Source organism: Haliotis cracherodii, unplaced genomic scaffold (genome assembly GCF_022045235.1).
Source record: "Haliotis cracherodii isolate W230 unplaced genomic scaffold, xgHalCrac1.p SCAF_15, whole genome shotgun sequence".
Classification (NCBI taxonomy): domain Eukaryota; kingdom Metazoa; phylum Mollusca; class Gastropoda; order Lepetellida; family Haliotidae; genus Haliotis; species Haliotis cracherodii.
This window is the reverse complement of record NW_027266270.1, coordinates 26,381,002-26,393,018: the sequence shown is the minus strand read 5'-3', so window position 1 is coordinate 26,393,018 and position 12,017 is coordinate 26,381,002. Positions and strand designations below refer to the sequence as shown.

Below are 12,017 nucleotides of genomic sequence, written 5' to 3'. Positions count from 1 at the left end.
TCTATCTCTTCTGTGGGAGAAATCCTTCTAGTTTCGGCGTCTTTCTAAACACACATTTATACTCCGTTCTGACGTCACAGTGTTAAATATAGTCGACCGAGCTGACGGAAAATACCTGTGACGCGTGAACCACAGACGCTTCTGATTGGCCGGGCCGGCTTCCAGCCCTCTGCCAAAGCTAACACTAGATCCATTCAACGTTTATGTGTACTACGTCATCAAAAACGGGCTCCTGCAATTTTTAGGGGCTGATCTTGGCGTTTTGCCCCGCCTTTTGGTTGAGGGAATGTAGTGATGTTGTGTGACGTCACAGAAATGCCGTTATTTCATGCTTTAGACTACAAACCAACTCGTCGCTCGTGGGAATACACTAGGCTGTATATAGTATTGATTTCGCTATTCTTAGACGATGCTCTGCGTAGGAAGTTCCCACGAATAGCGACAGCAGCGGTATGAGATCTGGCTAAAGCCTCTCTCCTCAAGCCTTCTGAAAGGGAAGAGGACATTTCGAGCGCGTGCAATATTCTGCGCGTGCAGGCGCCAAAATCATGAAATTGGCGAGAATGAAATAGCTTCCCATGAATTAGGGAGTGAGGTCGAGGTGTAGACTCATCTCGACACACATTCAGCGCCTTTGTCGGTGGACGGGTGGATGGATGGACATGGGACGGGTTATTGCAGGTAGGTGCATTTTTTTATCAAAGGTTTTATAAACATGGTTTCCAATATTAATCCAACTTGCATTTGGGTACCATGCTTAAGAATGGCGATCTTGCTGAAGATTTCATTGATACGAACACCCACGCGTGATAAGCATTAATTTCAGTGTGTATAAATACATGGTCTCATTGACAGACGATAACCGAAGGTTTATCAATGAAGCACAGGTGTTTGTATATAGACAATGAACAGATGAAAATACAGGCCTACACTTGCACGGTGTCGTAACAGCTGCGACAGTCATATTTGAACGATTTGGCCTTTGTTTATATAGATTTTTGAACATCAGACAGTGATAACAAAGGGAGGAATATCATTAATTTTGAACATATGTGCAGATGCAGAATATGAAATATTCTTTTGCATGACTAAATATAATTCTGTAATAGGTTTTTCAAAAATGACATTCAATGAAGCGGACACGGTTAGCAAAGGGTTCACTGCACATCAATTTGATGACGTCATAGCTCTATGTGTACTCGGATGTCGTGTTTATGACGGTGGTAGGCGGGGACAATAGGCGTCTTGGTACGCCTTCTCCTACTCGTGATCGTCCCTAGAAAATAGATCCCACTGATGCATTATTCAAGCCAGGGAGGAAAATCTTGCATCCGATTGATGAGCACGTTGAAACAAACATTGTATATCTTCAACACCTGGGTATGTTCCCCAAAGCGATCATAGCGCTAGGACTATCGTAAGCCAGTGTTAAAGTGTGGGAGTTACGATCACCTAAGCACTAAGATGGCTTTGTGGACCGGGCCCCAGGTTGTATTGTTATAACAATCAGCCCACTCATGTTAAAACCTTCAATAATATTGTGGGATGGCGTAAGCACCTTTCACAATATTTTTTTCCGAATATTGTTAAAATTATTATTCTTGGTCTTTAAAGAATCAGTAGTCACCAGGTCTTCTTTCGTCTAAATTTACTCGACACATTGATGGATACTCTTTGAACGTGTTTATTCAGGGATGCACCAGGATCGGAATCATGAAGACAACATCTTTGAAAAATAAACTAAATTTGGTTCAAAATTTCTAGAAATAGACACTGGAAGGTGTTTATACCCATGATTGACACAGAAATGTGCCTGAAAAATGTAACAATAAATCCTGACATTACGGTTTTGCTGGCATTTTGAAATTATAAAAAAAACTTTTCTGTTAACATCTGTGTGTTGAAATATACCTATCTGACACAATTGACTGGAATCAGTAAAAACGTACATTTTGTGCGTCTATAATAGTCACCTGTTGTTTCCAGAGATACCCACGATAATAGCCATGTCTTTCAATCACTAAATACTCAAATTTGAAAATTGTATGAATGGCGGGTGCTACCGGTAGGGCATGACCTGCTTATCCTTTCGCGAACACATGGTGTCATCACCGATATTCAGTTGTCTATTCATATAATTTCCACAGCTATTTTGCCCTTTACGCCAACTGGAATCTGTTTGGGCAGAAAGTTTAGGTTGTTTATTCTCTTGCATTGACAGTTTATATTTTCTTGAACTGGGTCGATGTTTCTTCTGGTGGACCGAAGTCCCCGAGTGTCATCATAAGCTCAGTAACATGTATCTATGCTGAGTCAACTACAACAGAAATGATTCGGCCAAGACTTTAAAACTGCGCCCCACTGTGTTGCAAAAGGAATCTATTTCTTAACGTTTTTCTTTGCTTATAAGCAGACAAATCTCTGCACACAGCAGACGTAATTCAAAATTAACACATCGTTTCTATTAGTTTCAACAAAATCAGTAATTGTACTATCTTGTCAGTGGATTTTCTGGTTTGTCGATCACTGGATTGTCTGGTTTGCTTACAGGCTGACGACGCATGGTTGAGTGTACTTACTTTATTTTTGCAAATTGTGTGAATGGCTGGTGCTACCGGGAGGCAGGACATGTTTGCCCTTTTCGCGAACTCCTGGTGTCGTCACTGATTTCCAGTGGTCTATTCATATATTTTCCACAGCCTTTTTGCCCTTTACACCAAATGGAATTTGTTTGGGCAGAAAATCTAGGCTGGTTATTCTCTTGCATTGACAATTTATGTTTATTGACATTTGAACTCGGTAGACACAGCTTGAATTCACCCAGGTTCTACCCCCTACCACCACTACGTCCTATAGTTTATTTGGGTCACCTATCAAAGATTCCAATACTCCTTTTTCCTATTGCACTGTAGTGATAAATACGTTTTGCTTCTGATAAACAACATGTTATTGTGAACCATATTTGTTAGGAACGCGTCATTTCCAAGCATGTCATGGATCGTAGGTATGGTCATGTGTTTATCTGAAAGAATATCCTTTTTGTAGATTGTGTTTCATGATATTTTGTGTTGGTGGAACCCGTGGAGAGTACGGACTGGATCTGACACCACCCCCCCCCCCCCCATACACACACACACACCTATGCTGATTGCTAGTCATCGTACCCCGACCGCATTGATAGTTGCTCATAATATCAATCATTGGATTATCTGGTCCAGACTCGTTTATTTACAGGCCGCCGTCATAAAGCTGGAACATTGCTGAATGGCGTAAAACAACAAACAAACAAACATATAATACCATGAGTGTACATTATTTGCACTGAGCGAGGAAAAGTATTTTTAAGTTGTAATTATAAATGAAACGGAAGAAACAAAGTGTCACGTCCTCGTGATCGATTGTGCAGCTGAACATTATATCTGTTTGTAAAATGAAAGTTGTTTTCGGTAACTCTATACATTCGTTTATGTCATCATTCCACACCTACATGACATTCCTTGGAAATGTATTGCTAAATAATTAAAAGCAACAAAGAACGTATTTGCAGTGTCGTTAAGATACCTTAGACTTTTCATTTTAAATTAATGAGCTTTGCTTGCTAATGATATCGACCTTTAGCAAGGGTTATAACCAGTAGTTTTCATGTGTTACTTCAATAAATAAAAGCAACAACTTTCCATATTCATAAGCAATCTCTGGCCAAAGTCGATTGTACGATTCTGACATTATCATGGACATGTGTTTGCGAATAACTATCAAATAGTGATGATAACAGGTGTTCGCGAAACGGTGTGCATGTCCTGCCCCACCGATGGCACCCGTCATAAACACATGCAAAGGAAAATGATTTAGCTGTTCAAAATCTTCATCGTCATATTTAGAAAAAAAAACCAGGTCAAGTAATGTGACAGAATATTTTTCTTAACAACCGACATTACCCTGGCGCGGCTGAATGAACCACTAAAAGATCGTTGATCTGGCGTAGCAAAACCACCAACAAAACGTTGCTGTCTTGTCACAACCGCCCAACAATAGACGCTGCTGTCTTGTCAAACTAACCAACAAAACGCTGCCGACTTGTCCAAACCACCAACAAAACGTTGCTGTCTTGTCCAAACCAACAAAACGTTGCCGTCTTGTCAGAACCACCAACGTTGCTGTCTTGTCAAAATAACCTACAACACGTTGCTGTCTTGTCAAAACCACCAAAACGTTGCTGTCTTGTCAAAACCACAAGCCAAACTTTGCTTTCCAAACGTTGCCCCACCAATGGCACCCGTCACAAACACATGCAAAGGCAAATGATTTAGCTGTTCAAAATCTTCATCGTCATATTCAGAAAGTAACCAGGTCAAGTGATGTTACAGAATATTGTTCTTAACAAACGACATTCCCCTGTTTTGTCTTGTCAAAACCACCAACAACACGTTGCTGTCTTGTCAAAACCACCACCCAAACGTTGCTTTCTTGTCAAAAGCCACTAACGAGACATTGCTGTCTTGTCAAAACCAACAAAACATTGCCGTCTTGTCAAAACCACCTTTAAGATTACGGTTCTGTCGTGGTAAACCCACGAACGTTACACTGTTCACTTAAACAGCAAAACGTCTTATAGGACACATGTTTTGCCATTGGCAATTAACTTTTTCAAACGAAGGTGGTGGAGGGGGGCAAGGAGGATTCATAAAATCAGAATCCACCGTAGCGTTCATGCAGAACTGTCACTACCCACAGTGTGTTTTAGCGCCTCTTTGTAAACTATCCCCGTGAAGCTGGATTTGGAAGAAAAGCCGAAAGTGACGCAGATCTGAAGCCTTTATGTTTTTTAGTGAAAACCAGGGGCACTTGTATGATGACTGCATGTTTTCGAAATATGTATTTGAGACCAAAATTATCGTAAAGATAATAGTCTTCTTTGTTACGAAACAATTTAGGTACACCCATTCTCTCGTTCCAGAATAACTGGTTAGTGGAGCTGAAGTGAATTGAAATACAAGCTTCAGTGTTCAAGTCCAACATGATTAAGATGTTCAAAGTCTTCAACGTCATATTCAGAAGAAATAGTTGTTTACAATCAGATCATAGAAGGAAGTAACCCCGTACAAGCGTTAGCGTGTCCCTGATTGGTCTAAACGCTCTACACGTGTAATTGACGTCACGAAAGCAGTTTCACTGTGTACTTGGAGACGGAATAACGTCTTTTATAACTGTACTCAATCGGCCTTGGTTAACCTGTTTCTTCAGCCCTGTTTACATTTACGTTAAGTGGAACACATACAACCATAACCAACCCTGCTATAAAATACGGTATTAATATTTTCATTGTGTTTGGGTAACCAAGTTGTTAAAGCGTTCACTCGTCACACCGAAGGCCCGGGTTCGATTTCCAAAAAGGGTACAATTTGTGAAGACCATACCTTGTGTCCCCGGCCTTGATATTGCTGGAATATTGTTAAATACGGCGTAAAACACAATTCAAACTCACTCATACTGAAAGCTGATTATTCTCTAGCCAGGGCTCGATTGGTCGATTAGGCCCCAGACAAGAAAAAATATCAAAGGACTGCTTGTTTAAAACTATTTTTTGTTACATAGACCAGAAGTGTGAATTTGGAGGTGGACAGGTTGGATTTGATTCAGCCAAATAAGTCATTGATGATTAAGTATGTCAATCATATTGATTAGGGGCGCCTGGGTAAGCTAGTGGTTAAAGCGTTGGATGGTCACGCGGAAGACCCCGGTTTCGATTCCCCACATGGGTACAATGTGTGAAGCCCGTTTTCCGGTGTCCCCCCGCCGTGATAATCCTGGAATTTTGCTAAAAGTGGCGTAAAATCATACTCACTCCCAAACATATTGATTAGGTGTCTCGTACATTGTACAACGTCAGAACAACAGCTGTTTCAGACGGGCTTCTTTTTAATTAGAAGCTGTTCTGCTACTAAAGATAAATACGTCACGCTGGAGGCGCGTAGGTGATGTGTTTTCTACACCTACACATGTCATATTGTTCATGACCACCTGTGTACTTACCATCAGATTCTTTATTAATTCTGGGTCATAGATAGCAGAGAACATGGCCCCCATACGGTCACGTCTTGACTACCGGATCTCTCGGATAGGTCATTGGTGGTGTCGACCATGTACTGGACGTGGCAAGAGACACACATGTTATTTTACGAGGGGGGAGAGTGACGGTAGAGGTGAGTGGGGTGTGGCCTGGTGACAGAATATTGTTTTAAGTCAGTGCTACCATACAAAAAGCAACCGATGTGATGAATGCGAACAAGAGATCGTCTCTCTGCGGTAAGGGATTCTAGAGATCTTTTCTTTATCATTAGTGGGAACAACTAATCCTGTCTTCGTCGTTAGTAAGTCTAAAGTCAAAGAGATCCTGTCCTCGCATTTAGAGAGTCCAAGAGAGCCTGTTCTCGATGTTTGTAACATCCTGTCTTCATAGAAAATGGAGATGTTCTATTTGGTCTTGTCATTCACATGAGAGTTTCTACGAGGGGTAGTCGAGACGTTCTCAGTCTAACATAATGATATAGTTTTCAACATAGTACCGTTTTGCCAACGATGTTGGAGTTATTTTAGCACAGTTTCGGAAAAGTCCTTCTCTTGGTTGTACACACAATTTCAACAGCTACTATGACGTCATCGTTCCGGACGAAATGGGTTACGACAAGAGCTTTCTTCATGTTTTGGGATCGGATGTAAGTCCAGATGAAGAGAATAAGGTGGTGCCGAAGGAGTTCAAAGCCACACTCGTTGATTGTACCCATGGCAATGACTGATTTGTGCATTGGTGTATTGTCCTAATGGAAGAACACTCTCTCACCACGCCTGTGAGTTATAATGTCATACCGTAATTGCTCAGAAGTTCAATGCATGACGCTCAGTCAGTCGACAGTCGTTCATTACCATATTGTGGATTCTCTGGATACGTTCTGGTAGTGCTGACGTTGCAGACCTTCAAGGATGGGGTCCGTGTTCAAGGCTGTCACTGGCACGGCTGTCTACCTCTTTTCGGTGGCATAGAAAGGGGCATCCTTCCTTAGTGATGTATTCATATTAACATGGATCGCGTTTGGTATTCAGCCCTGTTCTGCAAGTACCTGATAAATGCACAATCCTCAAGTATGTCAAGTTTCTAAAGGTCACATAATCTTCCTTATTGTTTTGACTGGTCACAGCGAAACAATTATCTCATTATGACTGATGTTTTGTTGTTGATAAACCTCACGTAATGTCCACAGCAATATAGTTCACTATTACGCAATTCCTTCGAAGTTGGGTTCACAAAGCTCGTATGTGATTGAAGTAAACAAATGTCAGTAAACCGTAAAATAAATGTCAGTAAACCGTAATGTTCACTCCCATCGCCCTACAGATACTTCTGTCGAACACTCAGATAATGTTCACTCCCATCGTACTGCAGATACTTCTGTCGCACACTCAGATAATGTTCACTCCCATCGTCCTACAGATACTTCTGTCGAACACACAGATAATGTTCACTCCCATCGTACTGCAGATACTTCTGTCGCACACTCAGATAATGTTCACTCCCATCGTCCTACAGATACTTCTGTCGAACACACAGATAATGTTCACTCCCATCGTACTGCAGATACTTCTGTCGCACACTCAGATAATGTTCACTCCCATCGTCCTACAGATACTTCTGTCGAACACACAGATAATGTTCACTCCCATCTTTAGTATAGAGTGGAGTTGAGTTGTGGAGAGCGGGGTTGAGTTTGGTCTAGAGTGAAGTTGAGTTGTGGAGAGTGGGGTTGAGTTTAGCATAGAATGACGCTGAGTTGTGGAGAGCGGGGCTGAGTTTAGTATAGAGTGACGCTGAGTTGTGGAGAGCGGGGCTGAGTTTAGTATAGACTGGCGTTGAGTTGTGGCGAGTGGGGCTGAGTTTAGTATAGACTGGCGTTGAGTTGTGGAGAGCGGGGCTGAGTTTAGTATAGAATGACGTTGAGTTGTGGAGAGCGGGGCTGAGTTTAGTATAGAATGACGTTGAGTTGTGGAGAGCGGGGCTGAGTTTAGTATAGAATGACGTTGAGTTGTGGAGAGCGGGGCTGAGTTTAGTATAGACTGGCGTTGAGTTGTGGAGAGCGGGGCTGAGTTTAGTATAGAATGACGTTGAGTTGTGGAGAGCGGGGCTGAGTTTAGTATAGACTGGCGTTGAGTTGTGGAGAGCGGGGCTGAGTTTAGCATAGAATGACGTTGAGTTGTGGAGAGCGGGGCTGAGTTTAGTATAGAATGACGTTGAGTTGTGGAGAGCGGGGCTGAGTTTAGTATAGAGTGACGTTGAGTTGTGGAGAGCGGGGCTGAGTTTAGCATAGAATGACGTTGAGTTGTGGAGAGCGGGTCTGAGTTAAGTATAGAGCGGCGTTGAGTTGTGGAGAGCGGGGCTTAGTTTAGTATAGAATGACGTTGAGTTGTGGAGAACGGGGCTGAGTTTAGTATAGACTGGTGTTGAGTTGTGGAGAGCGGGGCTGAGTTTAGTATAGAATGACGTTGAGTTGTGGAGAGCGGGGCTGAGTTAAGTATAGAGCGGCGTTGAGTTGTGGAGAGCGGGGCTTAGTTTAGTATAGAATGACGTTGAGTTGTGGAGAGCGGGGCTGAGTTTAGTATAGAGTGACGTTGAGTTGTGGAGAGCGGGGCTGAGTTTAGTATAGAGTGACGTTGAGTTGTGGAGAGCGGGGCTGAGTTTAGTATAGAATGACGTTGAGTTGTGGAGAGCGGGGCTGAGTTTAGTATAGAATGACGTTGAGTTGTGGAGAACGGGGCTGAGTTTAGTATAGACTGGTGTTGAGTTGTGGAGAGCGGGGCTGAGTTTAGTATAGAATGACGTTGAGTTGTGGAGAGCGGGGCTGAGTTTAGTATAGAATGACGTTGAGTTGTGGAGAGCGGGGCTGAGTTTAGTATAGAGTGACGTTGAGTTGTGGAGAGCGGGGCTGAGTTTAGCATAGAATGACGTTGAGTTGTGGAGAGCGGGTCTGAGTTAAGTATAGAGCGGCGTTGAGTTGTGGAGAGCGGGGCTTAGTTTAGTATAGAATGACGTTGAGTTGTGGAGAGCGGGGCTGAGTTTAGTATAGAGTGACGTTGAGTTGTGGAGAGCGGGGCTGAGTTTAGTATAGAGTGACGTTGAGTTGTGGAGAGCAGGGCTGAGTTTAGTATAGAATGACGTTGAGTTGTGGAGAGCGGGGCTGAGTTTAGTATAGAGTGACGTTGAGTTGTGGAGAGCGGGGCTGAGTTTAGTATAGAATGACGTTGAGTTGTGGAGAGCGGGGCTGAGTTTAGTATAGAATGACGTTGAGTTGTGGAGAGCGGGGCTTAGTTTAGTATAGAATGACGTTGAGTTGTGGAGAGCGGGGCTGAGTTTAGTATAGACTGGCGTTGAGTTGTGGAGAGCGGGGCTGAGTTTAGTATAGAATGACGTTGAGTTGTGGAGAGCGGGGCTGAGTTTAGTATAGACTGGCGTTGTGTTGTGGAGAGCGGGGCTTAGTTTAGTATAGAATGACGTTGAGTTGTGGAGAGCGGGGCTGAGTTTAACATAGAGAGGGGTTGAGTTACAGCTACATATGGCCGTCCAATCAGAAAACACACATAGACCGATAGACTTTCTGTACGAAGTGAACGGTAGCAGATATGAATGGTGATATCATTTTCGAAAGACTTTTAAAATTTATTTTTTTTCTTTGGGAAGTGGTGTGAAATTTTGCTTTTATTCTAAAATCGTTAAAAATATTTTTTTGAGCTTTGGAAGTAACTCAATCATTAAATGCCTACAGCTTGTCAGGATATGGTGTTCGTGGACAGAAAACAGAAGTGATATATGTTGTGAGGAAAGTAGAAGCGAAAAGGACGGATGCATAGGCGTCAAGTCGTGACTGACTTCTGTATGTATTAATTTGTTCTCTTCGGTGTATGGCTGAAATAATGCCGATGCGACGTTAAATTGTAACTCACTCAAGCATTGGTGTTAAGTGACAATGAAAGTAGTTCAGGTCACTTGAATGCAACAACTGAGTATTTAGCCGCATGTTGTACCTCGGTGTAACACACCTAATAATACGGTGTAACACACCTAATAATATTCCATTAATGCACGCGTCCTGCTGTGTTATCAACAGTGTCCCTATCCAGTGAATGAGCATAATCCTACTATATATCTTAGCCAGTTGAGTATTTGCGTTAACTCGTGTTTGTTACCAATATTCTACTCCTTGAGTTTTCGAGTTTGCTAGTATCCATTTTGTTACCAATACTCTGCACCTCGAAAGTCTGGGTCTACCCGTATCAAGATTGTTACCAATACTCTTCGCCTAAAATGTCTGGGTCTACCCGTTTCCAGTTTGTTACCAATACTCTTCGCCTAAAATGTCTTGGTCTACCCGTATCCAGATTGTTACCAATACTCTTCGCCTAAAATGTCTGGGTCTACCCGTATCCAGTTTGTTACCAATACTCTTCGCCTAAAATGTCTTGGTCTACCCGTATCCAGATTGTTACCAATACCCTCCGCCTAAATTGTCTGGATCTACCCGTATCCAGTTTGTTACCAATACTCTTCGCCGAAAGTGTCTTGGTCTACCCGTATCCAGATTGTTACCAATACTCTTCGCCTAAAATGTCAGGGTCTACCCGTATCAAGTTTGTTACCAATACTCTTCGCCTAAATTGTCTGGGTCTACCCGTATCCATTTGTTTTATTAACAATTTTCTGCACATTTTACGTCTCAGTATACCTGTACCAAGTTTGTTAACATTTTGAATACTCAGTATTCTTTTTTTTAACGCGGAAGATAATATTCCAGCCATATCAAGCCAAGTCAAACACGATGGGGCTTCACACATTGCACCCACGAGGGCAATCGAACTCGACAATTCAGTATGACGAGCCAGTTATGTTCCCACTGGGCTTAGAGGAATAGCATTGTGTATAGGATATATCAATATACCGTTGATAAAGCTTTCCCACGTATCACTTTTTCCTTGAATAATGAGCAATGGCAATGTGGTGACTACTCGCCATATTTCTGAAAAGGCTGTAGAACCATACTCACAGATACTGTTTACATCGAGGGTGATTTATCGCTCGTGTATATGGACTAACTCTCTTTTGCAATTTGAAAAGAAAACGCTGAATATTCTCCATAAGAGAGATAGAGAGAGAGAGAGTCTATATACATGTGGATCATATCGTGGAATATCAGCACATTTCCAGTCATATTCTCACAACTATTTATCAACAATATAGCACACAAAAGGATGATACGACCATATTGTGTAAATATTGAATGCTATCTTCAGTTATTGAAAACATTGTATAGTGCATGATCTATCATTCCTTATGTTAATATGTTGTGTCATATCGCAGAGTGGCGTCAACATTTCAATACAAAGTAAACGATGGTGCAGAAGGAGAATGCTTCCACCATCAATGAGGCTGGTGTGACTTGGGATCTCATCTCTCAAAACCAAAACCACACAGCGTTAACCGCCATTGATTTCTCCCTAGCCTCATTCATGCAATGAGTTGTAAGCTTCCAGTGCAAGCTAAAACAGGTTGCAGGACGGGATATTTTGGGAAGATGCATTTAGAATTGTCTTACAGGGAATTCTATATTTTGAAATGCTGACTATTGATCGTCAAGGAGAACTGTTATGGAGCTCGTGAATCTTATTTAACGCCATTAGTAAAGATATGTTATGTGAGTGATGCATGTGAGATACGTATTGACAAATATCCCTAAAATACGCCATGCTCCTCGCATACGTCACTAAGTCGTTCGTATACATGTTATTATTCAAATAGTCATATTTACGTAGATATCGGTTTGTATAGCTCAACAAGGTGGTGTTGGTTCTCTATAAACAGACACGTGACGCGAGAGACAGACAGGTTCAGTACATTAGGAATGCACGTTGCATTCACGTAGGTCTGACGTTGGCAAGGAACGGTCGCCATGGATACATTGATTTCGTTTAATGAC

General features: G+C 42.1%; 1 long non-coding RNA gene across 1 annotated transcript in view; it reads left to right on the top strand.

Annotated features, from left to right (window-relative positions):
• Window positions 1-376: 376 nt before the first annotated feature.
• LOC139462000 (uncharacterized) overlaps window positions 377-12,017 on the top strand; it is a 32,703-nt gene continuing 21,062 nt past the window's right edge. Inside the window, exon 1 of the long non-coding RNA XR_011653011.1 lies at window positions 377-681. This is a non-coding gene — a long non-coding RNA (uncharacterized lncRNA). The remainder of the gene's footprint in view (window positions 682-12,017) is intronic.